Genomic DNA, 17427 nt, shown 5'->3' with positions numbered 1-17427 from the left:
TCACCATTAAAAGTGGGGAACTGCGATTTTTAATGTGAAAGCGCTTGCAAACGTCGTTAGGTTAGGTTAGGTTAGGTTAGGTTACGTTAGGTTAGGTTTGGTTAGGTTAGGTAAGGTTTGGTTAGGTTAGGTTAGGTTAGGTTGGGTTAGGTAAGGTTAGGTTAGGTTAAGATATGAACCCCGCTAAAACCGCATTAAACAATGTCACTTAGTGAGATGCTGTGTTTTTCACCATTAAAAGTCGGGAACTGCGATATCTAACGTGAAAGCGCATGAAACCGTCGTAATCTTGTAGAAAACATTGTAAAGTTGCGAGTAAAACGTTTTCTAACGATAGAAGTGCGAAGGTTAGGTTGAGTTATGTTAGTTTAAGCTAGGTAGCGTCGTGAAACCACCAAAAACGACGTCATCTAACGAGATAGTGTTGTTTTATAGCGAGTATTAAACTGCGATAGGTGAAATGTGAATGCACACAAAACGGCATGAACAAGCCAAATACTGCGTGTTCTACCGTTACAAGTGCGAAACTGCTATATTGTGATATTCTCGTTAAAGCGCATGCAAGCATCGTGAAACCTTAAAGAACAATGTCATTTAGCGAGATACAGCGTTCTGTACTGCAATAAGTTGGTGCACAACGTTGAGGTTATGCAAATATCGTAATTGTGAACGAAACAGTGTAATAGAGCGTTTTTCAATACAAGTACGAATGTTAGGTTAGGTTGACATATCAACCATCGTAAAACCGCATTAAACAATGTCACTTAGTGAGATGTAGTGTTTTTCAACATTACAAGTCGGGAACTACGATATCTAATGTGAAAGTGCATGAAACCGTCGTAATCTTGTAGAAAACATTGTAAAGTTGCGAGTAAAACGTTTTCTAACGATAGAAGTGCGAAGGTTAGCTTGAGTTATGTTAGTTTAAGCTATGTAGCGTCGTGAGACCACCAAAAAGGACGTCATCTAACGAGATAGTGTTGTTTTATTGCATGTACGAAACTGCAATAGGTGAAATGTTGTGAAAGTACACAAAACGGCATGAACAAGCCAAATACTGCGTGTTCTACCGTTACAAGTGCGAAACTGCTATATTGTGATATTCTCGTTAAAGCGCATGCAAGCATCGTGAAACCTTAAAGAACGATGTCATTTAGCGAGATACAGCGTTCTGTACTGCAATAAGTTGGTGAAAAACTGTGAGGTTATGCAAATATCGTAATTGTGAACGAAACAGTGTAATAGAGCGTTTTTCAATACAAGTACGAATGTTAGGTTAGGTTAAGATATGAACCGTCGTAAAACCGCATTAAACAATGTCACTTAGTGAGATGCAGTGTTTTTCACCATTACAAGTCGGGAACTGCGATATCTAATGTGAAAGCGCTTGCAAACGTCGTTAGGTTAGGTTAGGTTAGGTTAGGTTAGGTTAGGTTAGGTTACGTTAGGTTAGGTTTGGTTAGGTTAGGTTAGGTTAGGTTATGTTAGGTTAGGTTGGGTTAGGTTAGGTAAGGTTACGTTAGGTTAAGGTATGAACCGTCGTAAAACCGCATTAAACAATGTCACATAGTGAGATGCAGTGTTTTTCACCTTTACAAGTTGGGAACTGCGATATCTAATGTGAAAGCGCTTGAAACCGTCGTAATGTTGCAGAAAGCAATGTAAAGTAGCTAGTAAAACGTTTTCTAACGATAGAAGTGCGAAGGTTATGTTAGGTTGAGTTATGTTAGTTTAAGCTACGTAGCGTCGTGAAACCACCAAAAACGACGTCATCTAACGAGATAGTGTTGTTTTATTGCGAGTATTAAACTGCGATAGGTGAAATGTTGTGAAAGCACACAAAACGGCATGAACAAGCCAAATACTGCGTGTTCTACCGTTACAAGTGCGAAACTGCTATATTGTGATATTCTCGGTAAAGCGCATGCAAGTATCGTGAAACCTTAAAGAACGATGTCATTTAGCGAGATACAGCGTTCTGTACTGCAATAAGTTGGTGAAAAACTGTGAGGTTATGCAAATATCCTAATTGTGAACGAAACAGTGTAATAGAGCGTTTTTAATACAAGTGCGAATGTTAGGTTAGGTTAAGATATGAACCGTCGTAAAACCGCATTAAACAATGTCACTTAGTGAGATGCAGTGTTTTTCACCATTACAAGTCGGGAACTGCGATATCTAATGTGAAAGCGCTTCAAAACGTCGTAATCTTGTAGAAAACATTGTAAAGTTGCGAGTAAAACGTTTTCTAACGATAGAAGTGCGAAGGTTAGGTTAGGTTAGGTTAGTTTAAGCTAGGTAGCGTCGTGAAACTACCAAAAACGACGTCATCTAACGAGATAGTGTTGTTTTATAGCGAGTATTAAACTGCGATAGGTGAAATGTGAAAGCACACAAAACGGCATGAACAAGCCAAATACTGCGTGTTCTACCGTTACAAGTGCGAAACTGCTATATTGTGATATTCTCGTTAAAGCGCATGCAAGCATCGTGAAACCTTAAAGAACAATGTCATTTAGCGAGATACAGCGTTCTGTACTGCAATAAGTTGGTGAAAAACTGTGAGGTTATGCAAATATCGTAATTGTGAACAAAACAGTGTAATAGAGCGTTTTTAGATACAAGTGCGAATGTTAGGTTAGGTTAAGATATGAACCGTCGTAAAACCGCATTAAACAATGTCAATTAGTGAGATGCAGTGTTTTTCACCATTAAAAGTGGGGAACTGCGATATCTAATGTGAAAGCGCTTGCAACCGTCGTTAGGTTAGGTTAGGTTAGGTTAGGTTAGGTTTGGTTAGGTTAGGTTAGGTTAGATTAGGTTAGGTTGGGTTGAGTTGGGTTAGGTTAGGTTAGGTTAGGTTAGGTTGGGTTAGGTTAGGTTAGGTTAGGTTAGGTTAGGTTACGTTAGGTTAGGTTAGGTTAGGTAAAGATAATTTGGTTAGGTTAGGTAAGGTTAGGTGAGGTTAGGTTAGGTTGGGTTGGGTGTTGTTGGGTTGGGTTGGGTTGGGTTAGGTTGGGTTAGGTTAGGTTAGGTTACGTTAGGTTAGGTTAGGTTACGTTAGGTTATGTTAGGTTAGGTTAGGTTACGTTAGGTTAGGTTAGGTCAGGTAAGGTTAGGTTACGTTAGAATAGGTTAGGTTAGGTTAGGTTACGTTAGGTTAGGTTAAGTTAGGTTAGGTTAGGTTTGGTTAGGTTAGGTTAGGTTAGCTTTGGTTAGGTTAGGTTGGGTTGGGTTGGGTTAGGTTGGGTTAGGTTAGGTTAGGTTAGGTTAGGTTGGGTTAGGTTAGTTTAGGTTAGGTTAGGTTAGGTTAGGTTGGGTTGGGTTGGTTAGGTTAGGTTAGGTTAGGTTAGGTAAGGTTAGGTTAGGTTAGGTTAGGTTAGGTTACGTTAGGTTAAGGTATGAACCGTCGTAAAACCGCATTAAACAATGTCACTTAGTGAGATGCAGTGTTTTTCACCTTTACAAGTTGGGAACTGTGATATCTAATGTGAAAGCGCTTGAAACCGTCGTAATGTTGTAGAAAGCAATGTAAAGTAGCGAGTAAAACGTTTTCTAACGATAGAAGTGCGAAGGTTATGTTAGGTTGAGTTATGTTAGTTTAAGCAAGGTAGCGTCGTGAAACTACCAAAAACAACGTCATCTAAGAGATAGTGTTGTTTTATTGCGAGTACGAAACTGCGATAGGTGAAATGTTGTGAAAGCACACAAAACGCAATGAACAAGCCAAATACTGCGTGTTGTACCGTTACAAGTGCGAAACTGCTATGTTGTGATATTCTCGTTGAAGCGCATGCAAGCATCGTGAAATCTTAAAGAACGATGTCATTTAGCGAGATACAGCGTTCTGTACTGCAATAAGTTGGTGAAAAACTGTGAGGTTATGCAAATATCCTAATTGTGAACGAAACAGTGTAATAGAGCGTTTTTAATACAAGTGCGAATGTTAGGTTAGGTTAAGATATGAACCGTCGTAAAACCGCATTAAACAATGTCACTTAGTGAGATGCAGTGTTTTTCACCATTACAAGTCGGGAACTGCGATATCTAATGTGAAAGCGCTTCAAAACGTCGTTAGGTTAGGTTAGGTTAGGTTAGGTTAGGTCAGCTTAGGGTATGTTAGGTAAGGTTTGGTTAGGGTAGGTTAGGTTAGGTTGGGTTAGGTAAGGTTAGGTTAGGTTAAGATATGAACCGCACTAAAACCGCATTAAACAATGTCACTTAGTGAGATGCTGTGTTTTTCACCATTACAAGTCGGGAACTGCGATATCTAATGTGAAAGCGCATGAAACCGTCGTAATCTTGTAGAAAACATTGTAAAGTAGCGAATAAAACGTTTTCTAACGATAGAAGTGCGAAGGTTCGGTTAGTTTGAGCTAGGTAGCGTCGTGAAACCACCAAAAACGATGTCATCTAACGAGATAGTGTTGTTTTATTGCGAGTACGAAACTGCGATAGGTGAAATATTGGGAAAGCACACAAAATGGCATGAACTAGCCAGATACTGCGTCTTGTGCCGTTACAAGTGCGAAACTGCTTTATTGTGATATTCTCGTTAAAGCGCATGCAAGTATCTTGAAACCTTAAAGAACGATGTCATTTAGCGAGATACAGCGTTCTGTACTGTAATAAGTTGGTGAGAAACTGTGAGGTCAATCAAATATCGTAATTGTGAACGAAACAGTGTAATTGAGCGTATCTAGATACAAGTGCGAATGTTAGGTTAGGTTGAGATATCAACCGTCGTAAAACCGCATTAAACAATGTCACTAAGTGAGATGCAGTGTTTTTCACCATTACAAGTCGGGAACTGCGATATCTAATGTGAAAGCGCGTGCAAACGTCGTTAGGTTAGGTTAGGTTAGGTTAGGTTAGGTTACGTTAGGTTAGGTTTGGTTAGGTTAGGTTAGGTTAGGGTATGTTAGGTTAGGTTGGGTTAGGTTAGGTTAGGTTACGTTAGGTTAAGGTATGAACCGTCGTAAAACCGCAATAAACAATGTCACTTAGTGAGATGCAGTGTTTTTCACCTTTACAAGTTGGGAACTGCGATATCTAATGTGAAAGCGCTTGAAACCGTCGTAATGTTCCAGAAAGCAATGTAAAGTAGCGAGTAAAACGTTTTCTAACGATAGAAGTGCGAAGGTTATGTAAGGTTGAGTTATGTTAGTTTAAGCTAGGTAGCGTCGTGAAACCTCCAAAAACGACGTCATCTAACGAGATAGTGTTGTTTTATAGCGAGTATTAAACTGCGATAGGTGAAATGTGAATGCACACAAAACGGCATGAACAAGCCAAATACTGCGTGTTCTACCGTTACAAGTGCGAAACTGCTATATTGTGATATTCTCGTTAAAGCGCATGCAAGCATCGTGAAACCTTAAAGAACAATGTCATTTAGCGAGATACAGCGTTCTGTACTGCAATAAGTTGGTGCACAACGTTGAGGTTATGCAAATATCGTAATTGTGAACGAAACAGTGTAATAGAGCGTTTTTCAATACAAGTACGAATGTTAGGTTAGGTTGACATATCAACCATCGTAAAACCGCATTAAACAATGTCACTTAGTGAGATGTAGTGTTTTTCAACATTACAAGTCGGGAACTGCGATATCTAATGTGAAAGCGCTTGAAACCGTCGTAATGTTGCAGAAAGCAATGTAAAGTAGCGAGTAAAACGTTTTCTAACGATAGAAGTGCGAAACTTAGGTTATGTTAGTTTAAGCTAAGTAGCGTCGTGAAACCACCAAAAACGACGTCATCTAACGAGATAGTGTTGTTTTATTGCGAGTACGAAACTGCGATAGGTAAAATGTTGTGAAAGCACACAAAACGGCATGAACAAGCCAAATACTGCGTGTTGTACCGTTACAAGTGCGAAACTGCTATGTTTTGACATTCTCGGTAAAGCGCATGCAAGTATCGTGAAACCTTAAAGAACGATGTCATTTAGCGAGATACAGCGTTCTGTACTGTAATAAGTTGGTGAGAAACTGTGAGGTCAAGCAAATATCGTAATTGTGAACGAAACAGTGTAATTCAGCGTCTTTAGATACAAGTGCGAATGTTAGGTTAGGTTGACATATCAACCGTCGTAAAACCGCATTAAACAATGTCACTTAGTGAGATGTAGTGTTTTTCAACATTACAAGTCGGGAACTACGATATCTAATGTGAAAGCGCATGAAACCGTCGTAATCTTGTAGAAAACATTGTAAAGTTGCGAGTAAAACATTTTCTAACGATAGAAGTGCGAAGGTTAGGTTAGGTTAGGTTAGTTTAAGCTAGGTAGCGTCGTGAAACTACCAAAAACGACGTCATCTAACGAGATAGTGTTGTTGTATAGCGAGTATTAAACTGCGATAGGTGAAATGTGAAAGCACACAAAACGGCATGAACAAGCCAAATACTGCGTGTTCTACCGTTACAAGTGCGAAACTGCTATATTGTGATATTCTCGTTAAAGCGCATGCAAGCATCGTGAAACCTTAAAGAAATATGTCATTTAGCGAGATACAACGTTCTGTACTGCAATAAGTTGGTGAAAAACTGTGAGGTTATGCAAATATCGTAATTGTGAACAAAACAGTGTAATAAAGTGTTTTTAGATACAAGTGCGAATGTTAGGTTAGGTTAAGATATGAACCGTCGTAAAACCGCTTTAAAAAATGTCAATTAGTGAGATGCAGTGTTTTTCACCATTAAAAGTCGGGAACTGCGATATCTAATGTGAAAGCGCTTGCAACCGTCGTTAGGTTAGGTTAGGTTAGGTTTTGTTAGGTTAGGTTAGGTTAGGTTAGGTTAGATTAGGTTAGGTTGGGTTGAGTTGGGTTAGGTTAGGTTAGGTTAGGTTAGGTTGGGTTAGGTTAGGTTAGGTTAGGTTACGTTAGGTTAGGTTAGGTTACGTTAGGTTAGGTTAGGTTAGGTTACGTTAGGTTAGGTTAGGTTAGGTAAGAATAATTTGGTTAGGTTAGGTAAGGTTAGGTTAGGTTAGGTTGGGTTGGGTGTTGTTGGGTTGGGTGTTGTTGGGTTGGGTTGGGTTTGGTTAGGTTGGGTTAGGTTAGGTTAGGTTACGTTAGGTTAGGTTAGGTTAGGTTACGTTAGGTTATGTTAGGTTAGGTTAGGTTACGTTAGGTTAGGTTAGGTCAGGTAAGGTTAGGTTACGTTAGAATAGGTTAGGTTAGGTTAGGTTACGTTAGGTTAGGTTAAGTTAGGTTAGGTTAGGTTTGGTTAGGTTTGGTTAGGTTAGCTTAGGTTAGGTTATGTTGGGTTGGGTTGGGTTGGGTTGGGTTAGGTTAGGTTAGGTTAGGTTAGGTTGGGTTAGGTTAGTTTAGGTTAGGTTAGGTTAGGTTAGGTTGGGTTGGGTTGGGTTAGGTTAGGTTAGGTTAGGTTTGGTAAGGTTAGGTTAGGTTAGGTTACGTTAGGTTAAGGTATGAACCGTCGTAAAACCGCATTAAACAATGTCACTTAGTGAGATGCAGTGTTTTTCACCTTTACAAGTTGGGAACTGTGATATCTAATGTGAAAGCGCTTGAAACCGTCGTAATGTTGTAGAAAGCAATGTAAAGTAGCGAGTAAAACGTTTTCTAACGATAGAAGTGCGAAGGTTATGTTAGGTTGAGTTATGTTAGTTTAAGCTAGGTAGCGTCGTGAAACTGCCAAAAACAACGTCATCTAACGAGATAGTGTTGTTTTATTGCGAGTACGAAACTGCGATAGGTGAAATGTTGTGAAAGCACACAAAACGGCATGAACAAGCCAAATACTGCGTGTTGTACCGTTACAAGTGCGAAACTGCTATGTTGTGATATTCTCGTTAAAGCGCATGCAAGCATCATGAAACCTTAAAGAACGATGTCATTTAGCGAGATACAGCGTTCTGTACTGCAATAAGTTGGTGAAAAACTGTGAGGTTATGCAAATATCCTAATTGTGAACGAAACAGTGTAATAGAGCGTTTTTTAATGCAAGTGCGAATGTTAGGTTAGGTTAAGATATGAACCGTCGTAAAACCGCATTAAACAATGTCACTTAGTGAAATGCAGTGTTTTTCACCATTACAAGTCGGGAACTGCGATATCTAATGTGAAAGCGCTTGCAAACGTCGTTAGGTTAGGTTAGGTTAGGTTAGGTTAGGTTACGTTAGGTTAGGTTAGGTTAGGTTTGGTTAGGTTAGGTTAGGTTAGGTTAGGTTAGGGATGTTAGGTAAGGTTTGGTTAGGTTAGGTTAGGTTAGGTTGGGTTAGGTAAGGTTAGGTTAGGTTAAGATATGAACCGCGCTAAAACCGCATTAAACAATGTCACTTAGTGAGATGCTGTGTTTTTCACCATTACAAGTCGGGAACTGCGATATCTAATGTGAAAGCGCATGAAACCGTCGTAATCTTGCAGAAAACATTGTAAAGTAGCGAATAAAACGTTTTCTAACGATAGAAGTGCGAAGGTTCGGTTAGTTTGAGCTAGGTAGCGTCGTGAAGCCACCAAAAACGATGTCATCTAACGAGATAGTGTTGTTTTATTGCGAGTACGAAACTGCGATAGGTGAAATATTGGGAAAGAACACAAAATGGCATGAACTAGCCAGATACTGCGTCTTGTGCCGTTACAAGTGCGAAACTGCTTTATTGTGATATTCTCGTTAAAGCGCATGCAAGTATCGTGAAACCTTAAAGAACGATGTCATTTAGCGAGATACAGCGTTCTGTACTGTAATAAGTTGGTGAGAAACTGTGAGGTCAAGCAAATATCGTAATTGTGAACGAAACAGTGTAATTGAGCGTCTTTAGATACAAGTGCGAATGTTAGGTTAGGTTGATATATCAACCGTCGTAAAACCGCATTAAACAATGTCACTTAGTGAGATGTAGTGTTTTTCAACATTACAAGTCGGGAACTACGATATCTATTGTGAAAGCGCATGAAACCGTCATAATCTTGTAGAAAACATTGTAAAGTTGCGAGTAAAACGTTTTCTAACGATAGAAGTGCGAAGGTTAGGTTAGGTTAGGTTAGTTTAAGCTAGGTAGCGTCGTGAAACTACCAAAAACGACGTCATCTAGCGAGATAGTGTTGTTTTATAGCGAGTATTAAACTGCGTTAGGTGAAATGTTGTGAAAGCACACAAAACGGCATGAACAAGCCAAATACTGCGTTTTCTACCGTTACAAGTGCGAAACTGCTATATTGTGATATTCTCGTTAAAGAGCATGCAAGCATCGTGAAACCTTAAAGAAATATGTCATTTAGCGAGATACAACGTTCTGTACTGCAATAAGTTGGTGAAAAACTGTGAGGTTATGCAAATATCGTAATTGTGAACAAAACAGTGTAATAAAGTGTTTTTAGATACAACTGCGAATGTTAGGTTAGGTTAAGATATGAACCGTCGTAAAACCGCATTAAACAATGTCAATTAGTGAGATGCAGTGTTTTTCACCATTAAAAGTCGGGAACTGCGATATCTAATGTGAAAGCGCTTGCAACCGTCGTTAGGTTAGGTTAGGTTAGGTTTTGTTAGGTTAGATTAGGTTAGATTAGGTTAGGTTGGGTTGAGTTGGGTTAGGTTAGGTTAGGTTAGGTTAGGTTGGGTTAGGTTAGGTTAGGTTAGGTTAGGTTACGTTAGGTTAGGTTAGGTTACGTTAGGTTAGGTTAGGTTAGGTTACGTTAGGTTAGGTTAGGTTAGGTAAGGATAATTTGGTTAGGTTAGGTAAGGTTAGGTTAGGTTAGGTTGGGTTGGGTGTTGTTGGGTTGGGTGTTGTTGGGTTGGGTTGGGTTGGGTTAGGTTGGGTTAGGTTAGGTTAGGTTACGTTAGGTTAGGTTAGGTTACGTTAGGTTATGTTAGGTTAGGTTAGGTTACGTTAGGTTAGGTTAGGTCAGGTAAGGTTAGGTTACGTTAGAATAGGTTAGGTTAGGTTAGGTTATGTTAGGTTAGGTTAAGTTAGGTTAGGTTTGGTTAGGTTTGGTTAGGTTAGCTTAGGTTAGGTTAGGTTGGGTTGGGTTGGGTTGGGTTAGGTTAGGTTAGGTTAGGTTAGGTTGGGTTAGGTTAGGTTAGGTTACGTTAGGTTAGGTTTGGTTAGGTTAGGTTAGGTTAGGTTAGGTTATGTTAGGTTAGGTTGGGTTAGGTTAGGTAAGGTTACGTTAGGTTAAGGTATGAACCGTCGTAAAACCGCATTAAACAATGTCACATAGTGAGATGCAGTGTTTTTCACCTTTACAAGTTGGGAACTGCGATATCTAATGTGAAAGCGCTTGAAACCGTCGTAATGTTGTAGAAAGCAATGTAAAGTAGCTAGTAAAACGTTTTCTAACGATAGAAGTGCGAAGGTTCGGTTAGTTTGAGCTAGGTAGCGTCGTGAAGCCACCAAAAACGATGTCATCTAACGAGATAGTGTTGTTTTATTGCGAATACGAAACTGCGATAGGTGAAATATTGGGAAAGCACACAAAATGGCATGAACTAGCCAGATACTGCGTCTTGTGCCGTTACAAGTGCGAAACTGCTTTATTGTGATATTCTCGTTAAAGCGCATGCAAGTATCGTGAAACCTTAAAGAACGATGTCATTTAGCGAGATACAGCGTTCTGTACTGCAATAAGTTGGTGAAAAACTGTGAGGTTATGCAAATATCGTAATTGTGAACGAAACAGTGTAATAGAGCGTTTTTCAATACAAGTACGAATGTTAGGTTAGGTTAAGATATGAACCGTCGTAAAACCGCATTAAACAGTGTCACTTAGTGAGATGCAGTGTTTTTCACCATTACAAGTCGGGAACTGCGATATCTAATGTGAAAGCGCTTTCAAACGTCGTTAGGTTAGGTTACGTTAGGTTAGGTTAGGTTGGGTTACGTTAGGTTAGGTTTGGTTAGGTTAGGTTAGGTTAGGTTAGGTTGGGTTAGGTTAGGTTAGGTTAGGTTAAGATATGAACCGCGCTAAAACCGCATTAAACAATGTCACTTAGTGAGATGCAGTGTTTTTCACCTTTACAAGTTGAGAACTGCGATATCTAATGTGAAAGCGCTTGAAACCGTCGTAATGTTGTAGAAAGCAATGTAAAGTAGCGAGTAAAACGTTTTCTACGATAGAAGTGCGAAGGTTATGTTAGGTTGAGTTATGTTAGTTTAAGCTAGGTAGCGTCGTGAAACCACCAAAAACGACGTCATCTAACGAGATAGTGTTGTTTTATTGCGAGTACGAAACTGCGATAGGTAAAATGTTGTGAAAGCACACAAAACGGCATGAACAAGCCAAATACTGCGTGTTGTACCGTTACAAGTGCGAAACTGCTATATTGTGACACTCTCGGTAAAGCGCATGCAAGTATCGTGAAACCTTAAAGAAATATGTCATTTAGCGAGATACAACGTTCTGTACTGCAATAAGTTGGTGAAAAACTGTGAGGTTATGCAAATATCGTAATTGTGAACAAAACAGTGTAATAAAGTGTTTTTAGATACAACTGCGAATGTTAGGTTAGGTTAAGATATGAACCGTCGTAAAACCGCATTAAACAATGTCAATTAGTGAGATGCAGTGTTTTTCACCATTAAAAGTCGGGAACTGCGATATCTAATGTGAAAGCGCTTGCAACCGTCGTTAGGTTAGGTTAGGTTAGGTTTTGTTAGGTTAGATTAGGTTAGATTAGGTTAGGTTGGGTTGAGTTGGGTTAGGTTAGGTTAGGTTAGGTTAGGTTGGGTTAGGTTAGGTTAGGTTAGGTTAGGTTACGTTAGGTTAGGTTAGGTTACGTTAGGTTAGGTTAGGTTAGGTTACGTTAGGTTAGGTTAGGTTAGGTAAGGATAATTTGGTTAGGTTAGGTAAGGTTAGGTTAGGTTAGGTTGGGTTGGTTGTTGTTGGGTTGGGTGTTGTTGGGTTGGGTTGGGTTGGGTTAGGTTGGGTTAGGTTAGGTTAGGTTACGTTAGGTTAGGTTAGGTTACGTTAGGTTATGTTAGGTTAGGTTAGGTTACGTTAGGTTAGGTTAGGTCAGGTAAGGTTAGGTTACGTTAGAATAGGTTAGGTTAGGTTAGGTTATGTTAGGTTAGGTTAAGTTAGGTTAGGTTTGGTTAGGTTTGGTTAGGTTAGCTTAGGTTAGGTTAGGTTGGGTTGGGTTGGGTTGGGTTAGGTTAGGTTAGGTTAGGTTAGGTTGGGTTAGGTTAGGTTAGGTTACGTTAGGTTAGGTTTGGTTAGGTTAGGTTAGGTTAGGTTGGGTTATGTTAGGTTAGGTTGGGTTAGGTTAGGTAAGGTTACGTTAGGTTAAGGTATGAACCGTCGTAAAACCGCATTAAACAATGTCACATAGTGAGATGCAGTGTTTTTCACCTTTACAAGTTGGGAACTGCGATATCTAATGTGAAAGCGCTTGAAACCGTCGTAATGTTGTAGAAAGCAATGTAAAGTAGCTAGTAAAACGTTTTCTAACGATAGAAGTGCGAAGGTTCGGTTAGTTTGAGCTAGGTAGCGTCGTGAAGCCACCAAAAACGATGTCATCTAACGAGATAGTGTTGTTTTATTGCGAATACGAAACTGCGATAGGTGAAATATTGGGAAAGCACACAAAATGGCATGAACTAGCCAGATACTGCGTCTTGTGCCGTTACAAGTGCGAAACTGCTTTATTGTGATATTCTCGTTAAAGCGCATGCAAGTATCGTGAAACCTTAAAGAACGATGTCATTTAGCGAGATACAGCGTTCTGTACTGCAATAAGTTGGTGAAAAACTGTGAGGTTATGCAAATATCGTAATTGTGAACGAAACAGTGTAATAGAGCGTTTTTCAATACAAGTACGAATGTTAGGTTAGGTTAAGATATGAACCGTCGTAAAACCGCATTAAACAGTGTCACTTAGTGAGATGCAGTGTTTTTCACCATTACAAGTCGGGAACTGCGATATCTAATGTGAAAGCGCTTTCAAACGTCGTTAGGTTAGGTTACGTTAGGTTAGGTTAGGTTGGGTTACGTTAGGTTAGGTTTGGTTAGGTTAGGTTAGGTTAGGTTAGGTTGGGTTAGGTTAGGTTAGGTTAGGTTAAGATATGAACCGCGCTAAAACCGCATTAAACAATGTCACTTAGTGAGATGCAGTGTTTTTCACCTTTACAAGTTGAGAACTGCGATATCTAATGTGAAAGCGCTTGAAACCGTCGTAATGTTGTAGAAAGCAATGTAAAGTAGCGAGTAAAACGTTTTCTACGATAGAAGTGCGAAGGTTATGTTAGGTTGAGTTATGTTAGTTTAAGCTAGGTAGCGTCGTGAAACCACCAAAAACGACGTCATCTAACGAGATAGTGTTGTTTTATTGCGAGTACGAAACTGCGATAGGTAAAATGTTGTGAAAGCACACAAAACGGCATGAACAAGCCAAATACTGCGTGTTGTACCGTTACAAGTGCGAAACTGCTATATTGTGACACTCTCGGTAAAGCGCATGCAAGTATCGTGAAACCTTAAAGAAATATGTCATTTAGCGAGATACAACGTTCTGTACTGCAATAAGTTGGTGAAAAACTGTGAGGTTATGCAAATATCGTAATTGTGAACAAAACAGTGTAATAGAGCGTTTTTAGATACAAGTGCGAATGTTAGGTTAGGTTAAGATATGAACCGTCGTAAAACCGCATTAAACAATGTCAATTAGTGAGATGCAGTGTTTTTCACCATTAAAAGTGGGGAACTGCGATATCTAATGTGAAAGCGCTTGCAACCGTCGTTAGGTTAGGTTAGGTTTGGTTAGGTTAGGTTAGGTTAGATTAGGTTAGGTTGGGTTGAGTTGGGTTAGGTTAGGTTAGGTTAGGTTAGGTTGGGTTAGGTTAGGTTAGGTTAGGTTAGGTTACGTTAGGTTAGGTTAGGTTAGGTAAAGATAATTTGGTTAGGTTAGGTAAGGTTAGGTGAGGTTAGGTTAGGTTGGGTTGGGTGTTGTTGGGTTGGGTTGGGTTGGGTTAGGTTGGGTTAGGTTAGGTTAGGTTACGTTAGGTTAGGTTAGGTTACGTTAGGTTATGTTAGGTTAGGTTAGGTTACGTTAGGTTAGGTTAGGTCAGGTAAGGTTAGGTTACGTTAGAATAGGTTAGGTTAGGTTAGGTTACGTTAGGTTAGGTTAAGTTAGGTTAGGTTAGGTTTGGTTAGGTTAGGTTAGGTTAGCTTTGGTTAGGTTAGGTTGGGTTGGGTTGGGTTAGGTTGGGTTAGGTTAGGTTAGGTTAGGTTAGGTTGGGTTAGGTTAGTTTAGGTTAGGTTAGGTTAGGTTAGGTTGGGTTGGGTTGGTTAGGTTAGGTTAGGTTAGGTTAGGTAAGGTTAGGTTAGGTTAGGTTAGGTTAGGTTACGTTAGGTTAAGGTATGAACCGTCGTAAAACCGCATTAAACAATGTCACTTAGTGAGATGCAGTGTTTTTCACCTTTACAAGTTGGGAACTGTGATATCTAATGTGAAAGCGCTTGAAACCGTCGTAATGTTGTAGAAAGCAATGTAAAGTAGCGAGTAAAACGTTTTCTAACGATAGAAGTGCGAAGGTTATGTTAGGTTGAGTTATGTTAGTTTAAGCAAGGTAGCGTCGTGAAACTACCAAAAACAACGTCATCTAAGAGATAGTGTTGTTTTATTGCGAGTACGAAACTGCGATAGGTGAAATGTTGTGAAAGCACACAAAACGCAATGAACAAGCCAAATACTGCGTGTTGTACCGTTACAAGTGCGAAACTGCTATGTTTGATATTCTCGTTGAAGCGCATGCAAGCATCGTGAAATCTTAAAGAACGATGTCATTTAGCGAGATACAGCGTTCTGTACTGCAATAAGTTGGTGAAAAACTGTGAGGTTATGCAAATATCCTAATTGTGAACGAAACAGTGTAATAGAGCGTTTTTAATACAAGTGCGAATTTTAGGTTAGGTTAAGATATGAACCGTCGTAAAACCGCATTAAACAATGTCACTTAGTGAGATGCAGTGTTTTTCACCATTACAAGTCGGGAACTGCGATATCTAATGTGAAAGCGCTTCAAAACGTCGTTAGGTTAGGTTAGGTTAGGTTAGGTTAGGTCAGCTTAGGGTATGTTAGGTAAGGTTTGGTTAGGGTAGGTTAGGTTAGGTTGGGTTAGGTAAGGTTAGGTTAGGTTAAGATATGAACCGCACTAAAACCGCATTAAACAATGTCACTTAGTGAGATGCTGTGTTTTTCACCATTACAAGTCGGGAACTGCGATATCTAATGTGAAAGCGCATGAAACCGTCGTAATCTTGTAGAAAACATTGTAAAGTAGCGAATAAAACGTTTTCTAACGATAGAAGTGCGAAGGTTCGGTTAGTTTGAGCTAGGTAGCGTCGTGAAACCACCAAAAACGATGTCATCTAACGAGATAGTGTTGTTTTATTGCGAGTACGAAACTGCGATAGGTGAAATATTGGGAAAGCACACAAAATGGCATGAACTAGCCAGATACTGCGTCTTGTGCCGTTACAAGTGCGAAACTGCTTTATTGTGATATTCTCGTTAAAGCGCATGCAAGTATCTTGAAACCTTAAAGAACGATGTCATTTAGCGAGATACAGCGTTCTGTACTGTAATAAGTTGGTGAGAAACTGTGAGGTCAATCAAATATCGTAATTGTGAACGAAACAGTGTAATTGAGCGTATCTAGATACAAGTGCGAATGTTAGGTTAGGTTGAGATATCAACCGTCGTAAAACCGCATTAAACAATGTCACTAAGTGAGATGCAGTGTTTTTCACCATTACAAGTCGGGAACTGCGATATCTAATGTGAAAGCGCTTGCAAACGTCGTTAGGTTAGGTTAGGTTAGGTTAGGTTAGGTTAGGTTACGTTAGGTTAGGTTTGGTTAGGTTAGGTTAGGTTAGGGTATGTTAGGTTAGGTTGGGTTAGGTTAGGTTAGGTTACGTTAGGTTAAGGTATGAACCGTCGTAAAACCGCAATAAACAATGTCACTTAGTGAGATGCAGTGTTTTTCACCTTTACAAGTTGGGAACTGCGATATCTAATGTGAAAGCGCTTGAAACCGTCGTAATGTTCCAGAAAGCAATGTAAAGTAGCGAGTAAAACGTTTTCTAACGATAGAAGTGCGAAGGTTATGTAAGGTTGAGTTATGTTAGTTTAAGCTAGGTAGCGTCGTGAAACCACCAAAAACGACGTCATCTAACGAGATAGTGTTGTTTTATAGCGAGTATTAAACTGCGATAGGTGAAATGTGAATGCACACAAAACGGCATGAACAAGCCAAATACTGCGTGTTCTACCGTTACAAGTGCGAAACTGCTATATTGTGATATTCTCGTTAAAGCGCATGCAAGCATCGTGAAACCTTAAAGAACAATGTCATTTAGCGAGATACAGCGTTCTGTACTGCAATAAGTTGGTGCACAACGTTGAGGTTATGCAATTATCGTAATTGTGAACGAAACAGTGTAATAGAGCGTTTTTCAATACAAGTACGAATGTTAGGTTAGGTTGACATATCAACCATCGTAAAACCGCATTAAACAATGTCACTTAGTGAGATGTAGTGTTTTTCAACATTACAAGTCGGGAACTGCGATATCTAATGTGAAAGCGCTTGAAACCGTCGTAATGTTGCAGAAAGCAATGTAAAGTAGCGAGTAAAACGTTTTCTAACGATAGAAGTGCGAAACTTAGGTTATGTTAGTTTAAGCTAGGTAGCGTCGTGAAACCACCAAAAACGACGTCATCTAACGAGATAGTGTTGTTTTATTGCGAGTACGAAACTGCGATAGGTAAAATGTTGTGAAAGCACACAAAACGGCATGAACAAGCCAAATACTGCGTGTTGTACCGTTACAAGTGCGAAACTGCTATGTTTTGACATTCTCGTTAAAGCGCATGCAAGCATCGTGAAACCTTAAAGAAATATGTCATTTAGCGAGATACAACGTTCTGTACTGCAATAAGTTGGTGAAAAACTGTGAGGTTATGCAAATATCGTAATTGTGAACAAAACAGTGTAATAAAGTGTTTTTAGATACAAGTGCGAATGTTAGGTTAGGTTAAGATATGAACCGTCGTAAAACCGCTTTAAACAATGTCAATTAGTGAGATGCAGTGTTTTTCACCATTAAAAGTCGGGAACTGCGATATCTAATGTGAAAGCGCTTGCAACCGTCGTTAGGTTAGGTTAGGTTAGGTTTTGTTAGGTTAGGTTAGGTTAGGTTAGGTTAGATTAGGTTAGGTTGGGTTGAGTTGGGTTAGGTTAGGTTAGGTTAGGTTAGGTTGGGTTAGGTTAGGTTAGGTTAGGTTACGTTAGGTTAGGTTAGGTTACGTTAGGTTAGGTTAGGTTAGGTTACGTTAGGTTAGGTTAGGTTAGGTAAGAATAATTTGGTTAGGTTAGGTAAGGTTAGGTTAGGTTAGGTTGGGTTGGGTGTTGTTGGGTTGGGTGTTGTTGGGTTGGGTTGGGTTTGGTTAGGTTGGGTTAGGT

The sequence above is a fragment of the Rhipicephalus microplus genome, chromosome 1, assembly GCF_043290135.1.
Source record: "Rhipicephalus microplus isolate Deutch F79 chromosome 1, USDA_Rmic, whole genome shotgun sequence".
Taxonomy (NCBI): Eukaryota; Metazoa; Arthropoda; class Arachnida; order Ixodida; family Ixodidae; genus Rhipicephalus; species Rhipicephalus microplus.
The sequence above is the reverse complement of the archived record's forward strand: the minus strand, read 5'-3'. Positions refer to the sequence as shown.